The sequence below is a fragment of the Oncorhynchus keta genome, chromosome 26 (genome assembly GCF_023373465.1).
Source record: "Oncorhynchus keta strain PuntledgeMale-10-30-2019 chromosome 26, Oket_V2, whole genome shotgun sequence".
Classification (NCBI taxonomy): Eukaryota; Metazoa; Chordata; class Actinopteri; order Salmoniformes; family Salmonidae; genus Oncorhynchus; species Oncorhynchus keta.
The window spans coordinates 13,948,049-13,963,553 of record NC_068446.1 but is presented as its reverse complement, the minus strand read 5'-3'; the positions used below and the strand labels follow the sequence as shown (position 1 = coordinate 13,963,553).

The 15,505-nt window shown below is 40.1% G+C and overlaps 1 protein-coding gene across 8 annotated transcripts in view; it reads left to right on the top strand.

Annotated features, from left to right (window-relative positions):
• LOC118371478 (receptor-type tyrosine-protein phosphatase F) overlaps positions 1–15,505 on the top strand; it is a 430,463-nt gene that overhangs the window by 77,228 nt on the left and 337,730 nt on the right. Inside the window, exon 1 of one of the 8 annotated variants that reach the window (XM_052480265.1) lies at positions 6,973–7,563. The exons of 5 other annotated variants lie outside the window; for them this stretch is intronic. The gene's annotated coding sequence lies outside the window, so the exon portion shown is untranslated. Of the gene's footprint in view, positions 1–6,972; positions 7,564–15,505 lie in introns of those variants that run through there. 2 more of the 8 variants (XM_052480270.1, XM_052480271.1) reach the window with 2 other exon arrangements.

The window sequence follows — 15,505 nt, the reverse complement described above, 5'->3', positions numbered from 1 at the left end:
AATGGGGTGAACCACGCACCACTTTTCCGTTATTTAAAAAAAAAAATTTGACAGGAAAAACACCAAGTGCGGTGAATACTTTTGCAAGGCACTGTATACATGTGGCTCGGTGCGATTCCAGGGATAGTTATCTGGCCCAAATGTATTACTTGGGGCTCGGGCCCATTGGGGCTACTCTCTATATAATTAACATTTCATGATTTATTTTTCTATACTTTCTCATTGTTTCTGTGATAAAAAAAATACAATTAACATTTAAATTAAATTCTTTAAGAATCCTGTGTAGTACTTTAGTATTTTGATACTTTGTGCAAGGCAATTGATAAGCTGCGCCTCCCGAGTGGGGCAGCGGTCTAAGACACTGCATCGCAGTGCAAGCTGCCTTGCGACAGATTCTGGTTTGAGACCCGTGCCGGCCGTGACCGGGAGACCCATGAGTTGAGGCATAATTGGCCCAGCATAGTTCGAGTTAGAGGAGGGTTTGGCGGCCCGGGATGTCATCGCGCTGTGGCAGGCCATGCACATGTTTTTTTTTGTGGATAGGTATAATTTGTATTTATAAAATGTATAATAGTAAAAATGACTAAATTGACTAAATTGGGTAGTTTGGTATACTTTTATTTCAATTTGCATCGGACCGCATCTGGGTGGATTCTGGTAAAAAGTTGGCTGAATCCCGGTAGACAGGAACGGGCTGATGTACTTGGGCCGATTCTGGGCAGTCATTCATTTTGAGTCGGTTCCGGGCTGTTCAGTTCGCATCTTGGCCGATTCCTCAATCCTAGCTGGGTTAGGTCTAAAATATGCCCATAGATATACTCATTGGGCTTATTTTGGACACATTTTGGCGAGAGTGAAACCTATCGCTTCACCTCTTCCTCCCTGTTTACACACACGCAGATCAAGTACCTCTCCTGCCACGCACACGCTAAATTGAGAGATCACTTCCTCCTCTCTGACAAGCCGTTTCAAACTTTCACTATTTGCATTTGAGGATTCGTCCAACAGAATCGGTCATGTGGACACCGAAACACATTGAGACATTATTTTGCTGTAAGAGGAGAAGTTAACCTCTTGATAACCTCAATACTTTTTTATTTATTAACTATTCAAATTGCGCGCAGGGCAGACACTACTGAGTATCAATGAACATTGATTCTGGAAAATGAATGCTCAGTTTTGCGGTACTACTCTTCCTACTGCTAGCAGCATTTTAGCCAAAGACTGTTACACTAGCTGTATTGTCTGTGTTTTATAAATGTGCAATAGGCATAAAACACAATTATATTGTGTTTTAGGAAACTGCCAACTCGTTCTCAGTCTGAGAAATAAGGTAGGCCACTTGATTTCAACATCTGAACAAAGTGGACAGACTATCATGCCGTTCAAACAGTTGGAGACAGAATGTGTTCATAACAATACATCTGTTCTGCCTTGTTCGCTAGCAAATAGATCCAATTGAAATAAAGATCAGCTGGCTACTTATTAGCACGTGGGCTTTTGCTTGAGAGATTGTTTATGAGACCTGTTGTCACGATCGTCGTATGGAGGGGACCAAAGCGCTGCGTGGTGTGAATACATTCTTCTTTATTTAATGAAGAACACAAAAACCAACAAAACGATTAAGACGACCGTGACCGCTATATAAACAATGTGCTAACGTGCAACATAACATAGACAATAACCCACGAAATACCCAAAGAAGATGGCTGCCTAAATATGGTTCCCAATCAGAGACAACGATAAACACCTGCCTCTAATTGAGAACCAATCTGGGCAACCATAGACCAACATAAACACCTAGATGAAAACAACACCATTAATCTACAAAAAAACCCTAGACAGTACAAACACCATGGGATGAGACAAAAACACACATATCACCCATGTCACACCCTGACCTAACCAAAATAATAAAGAAAACAAAGAATACTAAGGTCAGTGCGTGACACCTGTGATAATTGTCTATAATGCCTGCTACAATAAGTTATTATTAGTGAATGTGCTTTATGCGTGGTTCTGTTCAAATTTGTAACAAAAAGGCCCTTTTCACATTCAGACGTGAAAGCCAGATCAGTAATTATTGCGAAAAAGCAGGTTAAACTATTTTGACAAAATATTAAAATTATGATTGGGGCTTATATTTAGCCTAATTTCACACACCCAGAATTCATTATATTATTGCCGACTGTTTGAAATACATTGTAACTTACATTTTTCAACATCTTATTTTGAGAAATATATATATATATATATATATATATATATATATATATATATATATATATATATATATATATATTGTGAATCGCCCATAAATGTGAAAGAAATCGAGATGTGATTTTTAGGCCATTATCGCCCAGCCCTATTCCACACTCACTTTACGGTAATCAAAATTACAATAACATTTCATAATTTTGTCTGATACTCGTGGATGTGTAGGGTCAGAATTTAATGTTGGCATGTCATGGCAAAGTTTGCTAGTATTCTCAATTAAAAAATAGTTAAAGTAGTTGGCAATATCAGTGGGTTTTGTGATGAATGAGCCATCTGATTTACTGAATGATGGAGCTGAGTTTGCCTTTTTACCCAAAATGTCATTTAAAGTGCTCCAAAGCTTTTGTTCGGTTTAGTCACCTGATTTCTCAATTTACAGTGCTGTGCAGCCAGACGTATTTGCCATTCCTTTTGCCTCATCCCTCTCAACCATAAAATGTTTAAATTCCGAATCAATCCAAGGGGATTTAACAGTTTTACATGTTCTTAATGTGTGCATGCTTATTAGTAACTGGAATAAGCAATTTCATAAATGTGTCAAGTGCAGCGTCTGGTTGTTTCTCATTACACACCCCAGACCAGCAAATATTCTTTACCATTGGAATTACTACAAAACCTCTTGTATGACCTCTTATACACTATATTAGGCCCATGCTTTGGAACTTTGGTTTTCCTAGACATGGCAACTTTATTATGATCACTACATTCTCTCACAGGTAGACATGACAGGGATATTTATGTTCGAACTGATAGTGCAGGGTGAACTGCACACAGTGGGCTTCCTACTAGGTCAAATCTTCTCAGTGCTAACAGCATAACTCAGGTTCATAAGCATATAATTACTGCTGACAATAGCTGTAGGATTGACAGAGGTATTTAGGGGAGTTAGAGGGACATAAATTAGGTTACTTACATTATGACTGCCAACACCACTGGGACAATGTACATTTGCAGCAGCAATATGACAATTCAGCGACACAATGGCAGGGATTATTTGAGCAGGGCTTGGGTCACTGATAAGTCATTGTCTCAATGGAGCCTTCAAATGCATTGACAGGGTCCAGGAAACAAGATTGATGGACTCCTTCCAGGACAAGAGCATCGGACAAGAGCCGCTGCTAAATTACCAAAATGTTCATGTAAAAATTAAAACTTGCAAAGAACACTGGGTAATATGTCACTGGGTAATTACAGTAATATTATGTAATTATATTTGGTACTGTAATTAGATTACAGTAACTGGCTTGGTAACATTTTGGTACCATAAATGGATTACAGTAGCTGTACTGTAACAGAAATTACAGTAACTCACTGACCAATTGCTGACAGTAAGTTACTGTAACATTTTAAGGAAATGTTTTACAGTGCAGTCTAACTTTTTTTCTGTGCTCAGTTGAGGCACTATTTATAAGTAATCACTACCAATTTCAAGTAAACAAATGAATGCATTCTGTTTAGTTTGGCTTGACTGAGGCACATACGTGGACTCTACAGGCTGCTGTAAACAGGTTGTAAGTGGACAGCCAGAGAGGTTGATTCTGTGTTTAGTTGAAGCACCGCTCAGTCATAAGCAATCAGTACAATGCTCAAGAAAACACTCTCACTAGCTCCTTCAACTCAAGACAATACACTTTGGATAAAAGTTTGCAGCATTAACTCACTTTTTCATAATTTTTCATATACATTTTGTTTCATGCTTTCTTCTTGGTGACTTGCCATTTAAGGGGCATAAGATTGTTCTCTCTGAAGAACCGGTTAAGGGTCAGACTTACCAATAAATCTGACTGCCGATAGGTACTTAGCACCTCTGCCAGAGTGTCGGTAGTTAACTTTTTGTTGTTCTCGTAAAACTGTTCTATCGCTGATTTAATTTGTTTAAATCCTACAGGCCACCAGGTGCCTGCTGTAGGTAATGTTGTTGCTAGTTAGCTAGAATTTGAAGTAATCCCTTGTTGATACTAACCAGATGGCCACAACTAGATAACTAGCGTAATTAAATCACAATGGATTGATTTTTTAAACGAACCAGCTGCCGGTTAGCTGTCAAGTAGCGAGCAAGCTCTGTTATGCTAATTGACAATGCTTACCATTTTGCTAACATTAGCTTGCAAGCAAACTGGCACTGGCAATATGGGATAATGGAGAGTGAATTGCATTATTTCTTCATCATCTTGCTAGATAGCTCGCTTGGTAAAGCATTTAGTGTTCTGTGTATTGTGCTGCATTTACCACCCCATTATTTTCATATGAAGTGTACACTACATGACCAATAGTATGTGGACACCTGCTCGTTAAACATCTTGTTCCAAAATCATGGGCATTAGTATGAAGTTCATCTCCCCTTTGCTGCTATAACAGCCTCCACTCTTCTGGAAAGGATTTCCACAAGAGCATTAGTGAGGTCGGGCACTGATGTTGGGCAGTTAGGCTTGGCTCGCAGTCGGTGTTCCAATTCATCCCAAAGGTGTTCAATGGGTTTGAGGTCAGGGCTCTATGTAGGTCAGTCAAGTTCTTCCACACCGATCTCGACAAACCATTTCTGTATGAACCTCGCTTTGTGCACAAGGGCATTCTCATGCAGGAATGGGCCATCCCCAAACTGTTTGCTCAAAGTTGGATGCACAGAATCGTCTGGAATGTCATTGTATGCTGTAGCGTTAAGATTTCCTTTCACTGGAACTAAGGGGCGTAGCCCAAACCATGAAAAACAGCCACAGACCATTATTCCTCCTCCACCAAACTTTACAGTTGGCACTATGCATATTGGCAGGTAGCGTCCGTCGAGCTGACAGATGATTAAGCGTGATTCATCACTCCAGAGAATGTGTTTCCACTGCTCCAGAGTCAAATGGAGGTGAGTTTACACCACTCGGGCTGACACTTGGCATTGCACATTGGTAATTTTAAGCTTGTGTGTGGCTGCTCGGTCATGGAAACCCATTTCATGAAGCTCCTGGCAAACAGCCTTTGCTGCCTTGCTTCCAGAGGCAGTTTTGAACTCATTATTGAGTGTTGCAACCAAAGAAAGACCATTTTTACGTGCTTTAGCACTAGGCGGTCACATTCATCGAGTTTGTGTGGCCTACCACTTCATCACTGAGCCATTGTTGTTGCTAGATGTTTCCACTTCACAAAAACAGCACTTACATTTGACCGGGGCAGTTCTAGCAGGACAGAAATTTGATGAACTTATACTTGTTGGAAAGGTGGCATTCTATGACAGTGCCACGTTGAAAGTCACTGAGCTTTCAGTAAGGCCAATCTATTGCCAATGTTTGTCTATGGAGATTGCATGGCTGTGTGCTCGAGTGTATACACCTGTCAGCAACGGGTGTGGCAGAAATAGCCTAGTCCACTTATTTGAATGGGTTTCCACATACTTTTGTATATAGTGTATGTGACTGCCTACAGTAGCTAGCTAACTTATGAGCAGGTGTACATTATCAAACGGAACATAACAAAACAAACTTATTCAAGCACAAAACGCCTTAGCTAGATGTAAAAGATGGAAAGACTTGTTCTAGAAAAGAAAGCTCTATTCTGCACATGGTTGGCAGGTCTAGCTACATTTTCCAGTTAAATTACCACTCAAAACTCACCCACAAGTCCTTAAAACTAGCTCAACATTTGTTGGTTGCAAGAAGTGGTCTTGCCACATTTATCCAATAGGAGTCTCCATAATGGAAATCAAAATACACTGGTATAATTGCATTACCTTGTTCTCTGCATTCTTTGTTATTGGTTTATGACACCAAAGTATTTAATCTGAACTATAGAATGATTAATAGTTAATGGCTAAGATTATTATTTTTGGTTCAGAAAACATTATTGTGAAATGGTGTTAACACAATATTAAACATTGTAATAGTGTTAATACAAGTCACATTGCTATTTCTTTTTTGTACCTTCAACTGGAGTATAAAAATCGAAATGCCCCAACAGTTTGCTTTATTGGCTTCTTTAATTTAATAAACATTTTAATTCATGTATTGCTCCAGCCGGATATCCCAGTCATCCATCGCTCGGAGCAAAATGGAAAGGGAAGAGAGAGAGGAGATCCATCATGAGTCCAGTACATCAAGAGTTTTATTCTAATAGTAGGGGGTGTATTACACCAGGAAAAGGAACCTCTTTTTCCATTTTTCTTGTCAATTCTGTAGGCTCCCCCACGTGGAGGTTCGTGCTCTCTGATTGGCTCAAAGTCAAGACCTCAACCACTGAAGAGCATTGCGATTCTACAAGTAGACACGGAAGATTTGTCTGTACCGGGTTGGTACACTGTAGGGAAGTATTTTGTTCTAGAAAGAGGGAATGGCCTCCTGCTGTGCTAACTACCTACCGTAGTCAGATTTCTCTGTGTCTGTACCATTATTTGAATGGTCTTTGCTGTAGATCTATTCTATTTGTTCAGACAGGTTGAGTTTATTATTATATTATTATTATTATTTATTAAACTGAAAATCAATGAGTGTTCTTTTTAAACTCCTTCACCTCACAAACAGGATTAGCGTTCCAGCTGGTTAGAGAGAGTCAGTCTGCATGTTTTCAGGCAAATAACGACTTCTACATACTCAAGACATGCTTTGCTAAACCCCCATCCAACCCCCATCCCCTCTGTCTCTCTGTCTTCTCTTTCCTTCTCAGCCACTCAGTGCCAGGTTAGGTGGGAGAGAGTTGGAGGAGTCTGGTTCTACCTGTGTAAAATCAAACCTGCAACAAACCCTCCCATTGGCTCAGACCCCTGAAAACACCTCCCCAAACCATGGCTTGAAACTCAACACCTGTGACGTCACAGTGTAGCATTGGCAGTGGCTTTGCTGGCCTGTTCAGAACTCTGTGGGTATTCATTGGAGAGTGTCCCAGGAGAGATCGAGCTCCAGTGACCCCAGCAAGGCTCCCACACCGTTGGTAGGATTCAGTGGAATCTTTCCAGACGGTGGCCATTTCACACCGCATAGTAAGGAGAGGGCCAGGCAGCTCGAGGCAAAGGAGTAAAGACACAACCAGAGTTAGACTACTTAGAAGCCAACCTGAAATGCTGCAACCTTCCTTCTTTCCCAGTTTCTTTCCCTCCACCTGTAGTGGCTAGTCCCCACCACCCTGGTCTCTCTCTCTCTCTCTCTCTCTCTCTGACTGCAGACTGACTGAGGTTTTGTGCTAAAGGACTAAAGAATATTGAGTAGAATCTTGTATGTATTTTTGAGGAATGACAGCAGTTTCAAAGACAAGTTTTATTTCCTGAGGAGTTTCCTTTATTGTGTATTTTTCATTTGGACATTGAAATGGGTAAGTGTGGCTCTTTACTGCATTTCGTTTTGTTGTTCTGAAAATGTATTATATAGCAGAAGTGGTCAAGTGCAAAGAATTTAAAGGAAAGTTGGTATTGGGTGAATTTATATTTGGGTGATTAAAGCGATTCTCAGTTTTGTTATTTTATCTAGAGCCAGATCTGTCTTGTCTTGTTAGAATTGCAAATTCTGACATCAACTGTTTTTGTCTGTTAACAAAGTAACCCCACTTGGTCAAAGTAAACACACATACAAGCACACAAAGCAGTCACAGAGCGTTGACTAAAGACTAGAGCCTCTAATAGTTGTCCTCTGGCCAATCTTTGCCCTGAGATACCTGTACTAAGGTGAGACTATGTTGTCAAGTTGAGAGTTTGTGTGTGAGCATGTAGATTCAAGGGGCCTGTGTGTGTTCTCCACAAGTCGCCATCTCCCACAGTAATATTAGCATACTTCACCCAAAGCCAGTATCTATACTATCCCTGTAGTTGTTTAAATAACAACCTCAGTTTTAGATGAAAAGCTATATTTGTTTCGCAACTTGGCGTTAATGCAGTAGATAAAAATTCAAGAGGTTAAATAAAGGAACTGTAATTCAACTTTTTATTGTGCCTGCCTGCTTGGGAAAATCTAAATATATTATTCTGAAGATAAGGAATGGAACCATAGTTTTTTGTGAATGTTCCACATGAAAGATAGTGGCTTAATGAGAACATTAATTTGTTTTCAAAAGGGATATACACTACCGTTCAGAAGTTAGAAATAGGAGCTAGCAAGAGGACAAGTACATTATAGTGTCTAGTTTGAGAAACAGATGCCTCAACAAGTCCTCAACTGACAGCTTTATTAAATAGTACCCGCAAAACACCAGTCTCAACGTTACCAGTAAAGAGGCGACTCAGGGATGTTGGCCTTCTAGGCAGAGTTCCTCTGTCCATTGTCTGTGTTTTTCTGCCCATCTTAATCTTCTTTAAATCAGCACAACAGTTTTAAGCTGTGCTAACAATTGTAAAAGGGTTTTCTAATGATCAATTAGCCTTTTTAAATTATGAATTTAGATTAGCTAACACAACATGCCATTGGAACACAGTTGTGATGGTTGCTGATAATGGGCCTCCGTACGCCTATGTAGATATTCCATAAACAATCTGCAGTTTGCATCTGCAATAGTCATTTACAACATTAACAATGTCTTCACTGTATTTCTGATCAATTTGATGTTATTTTAATGGACAAAAAAATGAGCTTTTATTTCAAAACAAGGACATTTCTAAGTGACCCCAAACTTTTTAAATGTAGAGTAAGTAGTCAAATGATACAAAGAAAATAGGCCAGTTTCTATGAACTGGTGAACCCGTTCTTCTTTCATTGATAATGCACTCCATCAGCTAGACATGTATTTGGGTGAAAAGGTAGTTTCCCTGAACAAGCTGTCTCTTACTTTGTTCACCAGAAAACTGGGAGCTTCTCAAGGGAGAGATTGCATTTCAGCAGCTAGGCATACACCTGTGTCCCAAATGACACCCTATTCCCTATGTAGTGCACATCTTTTGACAAGGGACCATATGGAATAGGATGCCATTTGGGGCACAACCTGCGTCCTTCAGCCAGCATATTGTAAGCAGGCTATAATTCAACAATCCCTCTCTACAGTCTGTTAGTCTTTTATTTAGAGAAGTCACCATTTACCTCTTGGTGGCCTATATGTTTCTATACCTCACTCTGGGGCCACTTCACAGCCAGCTAGCTCCTATTCATAATGACACAGTCTGTGTGTGTGTGTGTGCAGGTGACCCCTAGCTAACAGAGTAAACATCTCTATGGGTCCATACAGGCAGGGAACAAATTCCAGTAGTGAGCAGTTCTGGACACAAATTGGTGCGCCTGGCACCTACTACCATACCCTGTTCAGCCCCTGAGCCCCCTGTCTGCCTGTTTCATCCACCCTGGCCCCCAGCCCGATGCCATACAGCAGGAATCTGAGAGCAGGCTTTGCTGTGCTCAAGACAGGTTAATTGCATTGCAGATTCCTCCACTAATGGAGCTAATCTCTGTAAAACAACACATTTCACATTTGTGGAGGCTATGTTTGTGTTCTAGTCTGCAGGTTAGCATTTTTCATCATGAATCTTGGTTCTGAATGCAGCTCTGCACAGTGGTCATTAAATCTGATTTTTAACACTAACCTTAACAATAATTTTAACCTCATGCTAACCCTAGTGCCTAACCCTTCCCTATCTTCAGGATTGGTGAGTCACCTGTGGGACGGTTGAGCTAACATAAGCTAAAGCGATTAGTATGAGGTTGTAAGTAAACAAGAACATTTCCCAGGACATAGACATATCTGATATTGTCAGAAAGCTTAAATTCTTGTTAATCTAATTGCACTGTCCAATTTACAGTAGCTATTACAGTGAAATAATGCCATGCTATTGTTTGAGGAGTGCACAATTTTGAACATGAAAAGTTATGAATAAACAATTAGGCACATGTGGGCTGCCTTGATACAAAAATTCTAACAGAAATGTAATGGTTCATTGGATCAGACTAAAACTTTACCCATACACTGCTGCCATCTAGTGTCCAATATCTAAATTTAACCTGGCCTGGAATAATACATTATGGCCTTTCTCTTGCATTTCAAAGATGATGGTACAAGAAAAATACAAAGAAACCATTTTTTCTTTCTTTGTATTATCTTTTACAAGATCTAATGTGTTATATTCTCCTACATGTCACATAGAGAGAGACACATTTATGGAAAGACACTCGTGACTTACACAGAAAGAATATATACGCACACAAAGACATCCAAGCAAGAAGTAAATGCACGCACAGACACAGGTTGTAGCCTGAGGTTTAAGTGTAACGGTTTACAATAGTTTGATGTGGATCAAACCAATGTTTCTCTGTAAAACTAGTAATTTGGTTTTCTTATGAAGGCAGTCTTTCTGTTTATGTCTCTGCTCTTTGAAGTGGGGATTCAAAGGCCTCTCCCTCCAACCATAAGCTTTTGAAGAAGATTTCAAAATAGATGGAATTTAATCACCATTTGATTATCAAGCCTTCGCTATTTATGATAGTGACTGTCTGTGGATTTGGAGTTTTGTTGTTTGGAGTCCCAAATAACATCCAACACAAAAATTGTGTAGTGCTTCATAAATAGTGCACTACGCAGGGAATGCTATTTTCAAAAAGTGCATCTATTGCTCGTCTTGTCTGAAATGGGAGCCGCCCATCTGGCAGTTGGACACACCAATTAGGCTTGATCCGGCTCATGCTTGTCAAATGTTTTTATAAACCAGTATTCATCCCCATTCTGAACCACAAAGTAACCTATAAGGCAATGAACACGTGAGGCTATAGAGTGCTTGTATGAGCAGGGGCTCTTTTGTGGTCGAGGCTCTCTAAACTTTCTCAACTCATTTACCTAAAAATATATTTGTACTCTGTCTTGATGTCCTTGTGCTGTGTTAGTTGACACAAGTATAGGCTGTTTTTGGTTTTCGTTTCATTTATTGTTTTTGTAGTGTTTGTGTTTATTCGTGTTTACGTTGTTTGATTAAACATGGATCGCAATATACACGCTGCAGTTTGGTCCGACTCTCCTTCACCATATGAAAACCGTGACAGAATCACCCAACAATAAATAAAACAAAAACAGCCTATACTTGTGTCAACTAACACAGCACAAGGACATCAAGACAATCACCCACAATACAACCAAAGAATATGGCTGCCTAAATATGGTTCCCAATCAGAGACAACGATAAACACCTGCCTCTGATTGAGAACCACTTCAGACAGCCATAGACTCTCCTAGAACACCCCACTAAGCTACAATCCCACTAAGCTACACACCACATACAAAAACCACAGTCACACCCTGGCCTGACCAAATACATGAAGAAAAACTCAAAATACTTCGACCAGGGCGTGACAGTTATTGATATGGAGGTTTGTGTCAGTGTACTGGGAAGCCTCTCCAAGTCTCCCTTCTTCTTCATTTTCTCTTCATGTCTATTGGCCACCTCAGGTAGCTCAGCAACGGGAGAAACCATGAAGTGTCTTTGAAATGGTATAAGGGGAAGTGATGGTGAAGGCCCAACCTGGGGGCGTCCCCACCAAATGACACCCCATTCCCTTTATAGTACACTACTTTTGACCAGAGTCCTATGGGCCTTGGTCAAAAGTAGTGCACTAAAAAGAGAGTAGGGGGCCATTTGGGACAAATTATAGGCTCCATCCAGAGAGCAACAGACAGGCTGAGGATTCCTGTCCAGACATGCCATGTGAATGCAGAGAGAGCTGGCTGTGTCCTAAGAGGAAACAGCCATACTCCATGTTATATGTTCACTTCACAAGCCTGGCAGTTAGTACAATGTAACAATAAAATTGAGGTATTGTATAGGTTCTTTAAGTATGTTTCATCATTCATGTACAGTACAGTGGTTCTTCCTTTAAAAGTTTTGAGTTTATGCTGCGACCATTTGTGATAGATGGTGGCAGATTGTGGTAAATTGTGTCATTCTGGAAACAATGGCTGACACTTAAAAAACGTGCCATAGAATTCTGCGGCACTCCGCAAACAACGTTTAAATGAAGAACCACTGTATTTGTGTGATTCATCAATGATTCGTGTATGAGAAATGTATGACACTTGTCGTGAAAACCTTCTCTGCCTTTTCTCACAGTTTATCAAATTATACATTTGGGCAATGCATTAAGGCTAATTAGGCTACATTTGACTATTATTGATAGCTAGCTAGCTACATTGAAGCAGAGCAGAATCATGTTGATATGCAGTGCCTTCAGGAAGTATTCATACCCCTTAACTTATTCCACATTTAGCTGTGAATTCAAAAATTGATTACATTTTTATCTCATCCATCTGCACAAAATACCCCATAATGACAAAGTGGGAACATATTTGACATTTTTGCAAACTTATTGAAAATGAAATACAGAAATATATCATTTACATCAATGGAGGCTGCTGAGGGGAGGACGGCTCATAATAATGGCTGGAATTGAGTGAATGGAATGGTATCAAACCATTTTTTTGGGTGCGGGGGTGGTTATGTGTTTGACATAATTTAATATATTCCATTCCAGCCATCTAAGAGCTTTGAATACCTGGATTGTACAGTATTTGTGACTCACCACCTGGATTTGGTCTTATGTAGCAACATTTGAAATTGTGTTTTTTACATTGGATAAAAGTAGAGACTACAAAATAGTATATCATACACTAAATATGAGGAACAATGGAAAGGTAATTCTGCTCTGAAAGTTGATAAACTTGTAAACTAACTTTTGAGAAAATGGCCTTTGAATGTCTACACCCCTTCAGCATCGTTGCCCCACACATCTCGTTTCGCTGTCGGAGCGTTCAGAGCGCACAGTTGACGCTCTGGCCGGTGATTTGTTTACCTCTCGATAACAATAAAACAGCCTAACCAGCCCTGCTGGCAAAAATTTCATTACGCTTTTTTGCCAATGTATGCTGACACCGGCCATATTCAATGGGTGTTTTACACTTTAGCTTAAGACATGTAGCTAGCTAGCTAAGCAACGTGTAATATTACACACTACGTAACATTAGCTAACGAGCCAGTCAGCTAACATTAGATAGTTAAACAACAATGAACATAGTGCCAAATCATGTCGTTTCTACCGTGCATGAATCTGCTGGGAGCTAACCAACCAGGTTCAATGTAAGCTAGCTAATATTAGGCTCTAACTAGCAAAGCAAATGGCTCTAGGATATGAATAATATCTTCATAGACATAACGTTAGCTAGGGAGCCAGCCAGTTAACGTTAGCTAGCTAGCTAACAGTACACTTTAGCTTGAAATGAGACCACTTTCTGTCAAAATTAGAAACGTGTAATATCTGAAAATGTAGCTAGCTAGAACAGCTTCATCATGTGTGATGGACGTGTCGCCCTGTCACGGATGCCATGCCACGTTTGCCCTTAGTTTGAAAATGTAATCCAGGTGTTTTCTCCATATCTTTAGCTATCAACATACCTACTCTGAATGGCTCTGACTTAGAATATGTATATGAATATGTGGACAACTACAAATACCTAGGTGTCTGGCTAGACTGTAAACTCTCCTGCCAGACTCACATCAAATATCTCCAATCCAAAGTTATTAAATATAGAATTGGCTTCCTATTACGCAACAAAGCATCCTTCACTCATGCTGCCAAACATACCCTTGTAAAACTGACCATCCTACCAATCTTCGACTTCAGCGATGTCATTTACAAAATAGCCTCCAATACCCTACTCAATAAATTGGATGCAGTCTATCACAGTGCCATCTGTTTTGTCACCAAAGCCCCATATACTACCCACCACTGCGACCTGTATGCTCTTGTTGGCTGGCCATCGCTTCATACTCGTCTCCAAACCCACTGGCTCCAGGTCATCTACAAGACCCTGCTAGGTGAAGTCCCCCCTTATCTCAGCTCACATGTCACCATAGCAGCACCCACCTGTAGCACGCCCTCCAGCAGGTATATTTCTCTGGTCACCCCCAAAACCAATTGCTCCTTTGGCCGCCTCTCCTTCCAGTTCTCTGCTGCCAATGACTGGAACAAACTACAAAAATATCTGAAACTGGAAACACTTATCTCCCTTACTAGCTTTAAGCACCAGCTGTCAGAGCAGCTCACAGATTACTGCACCTGTACATAGCCCATCTATAATTTAGCCCCAACAACTACCTCTTTCCCTATTGTATTTATTTATTTAGCTCCTATGCACCCCATAATTTCTATTTCTACTTTGCACATTCTTCCACTGCAAATCAACCATTCCAGTGTTTTACTTGCTATATTGTATTTACTTCTCCACCATGGCCTTTTTTTAAACTTTACCTCCCTTATCTCACCTCACTTCCTCACATTGTATATAGACTTTTTCTACTGTATTATTGACTGTATGTTTGTTTTACTCCATGTGTAACTCTGTGTTGTTGTATGTGTCCAGAAAGTGGAGAACAACACACAGAAAGTGGAGAACAACACTTATGCAGCTCCACTACATGATACATTTGTAAAACAGCTGAGTTTGACAGGATTACCAAAACAGACTGACCAGCTCAAATAGACAGAAACGATCTATATGGCAAACCAATCCAAACTACTCTCTCTGCATGTCCAGCCCACTCATTATCTTTGCCAATCATTGCTAGCGGGCAGGTTGCTGACTTTTTCTGTGGCTTAATCAACAGGGCTTGTAATTTAACAATTGTATTCGTATTTACAGATGGCATACACGTAGGTTATTAAGGCACATGAAAGTTCAAATGTTACAGAAAATATTTCTGACCAAAAAACGCATTTTGATTAAAAAAAACATTCAAATAGCTCTTCTGTGAAGTCGTGAATTACGACATATGCCTAGTTTCCTGAAATGGGGATCAATTTCGTTGTTGTCCACCCCCGGGACAGTTAAGCGAACATATACTAATCACATTAGCCTGAGGTTGTAAGTAGCAAGAACATTTCCCAGGATATAGACATACCTGAGACAGTGGCTTGCGAAACCATTCACCCCCTTGGCATTTTTCCTATTTTGTTGCCTTAACCTGGAATTAAAATAGATTTTGGGGGGTTTGTATCATTTGATTTACACAACATGCCAACCAATTTGAAGATGCAAGATATTTTTTATTGTGAAACAAACAAGAAATAAGCCAAAAAAACAGAACACTTGAGCTTGCATAACTATTCACCCCCCCCCAAAGTCTAACTTTTTAGAGCACCCTTTTGCAGCAATTACAGCTGCAAGTCTCTTGGGGTATGTCTCTATAAGCTGGGCACATCTAGCCACTGGGATTTTTACCCATTCTTCAAGGCAAAACTGCTCCAGCTCCTTCAAGTTGGATGGGTTCCGCTGGTGTACAGCAATCTTTAAGTCTTACCAC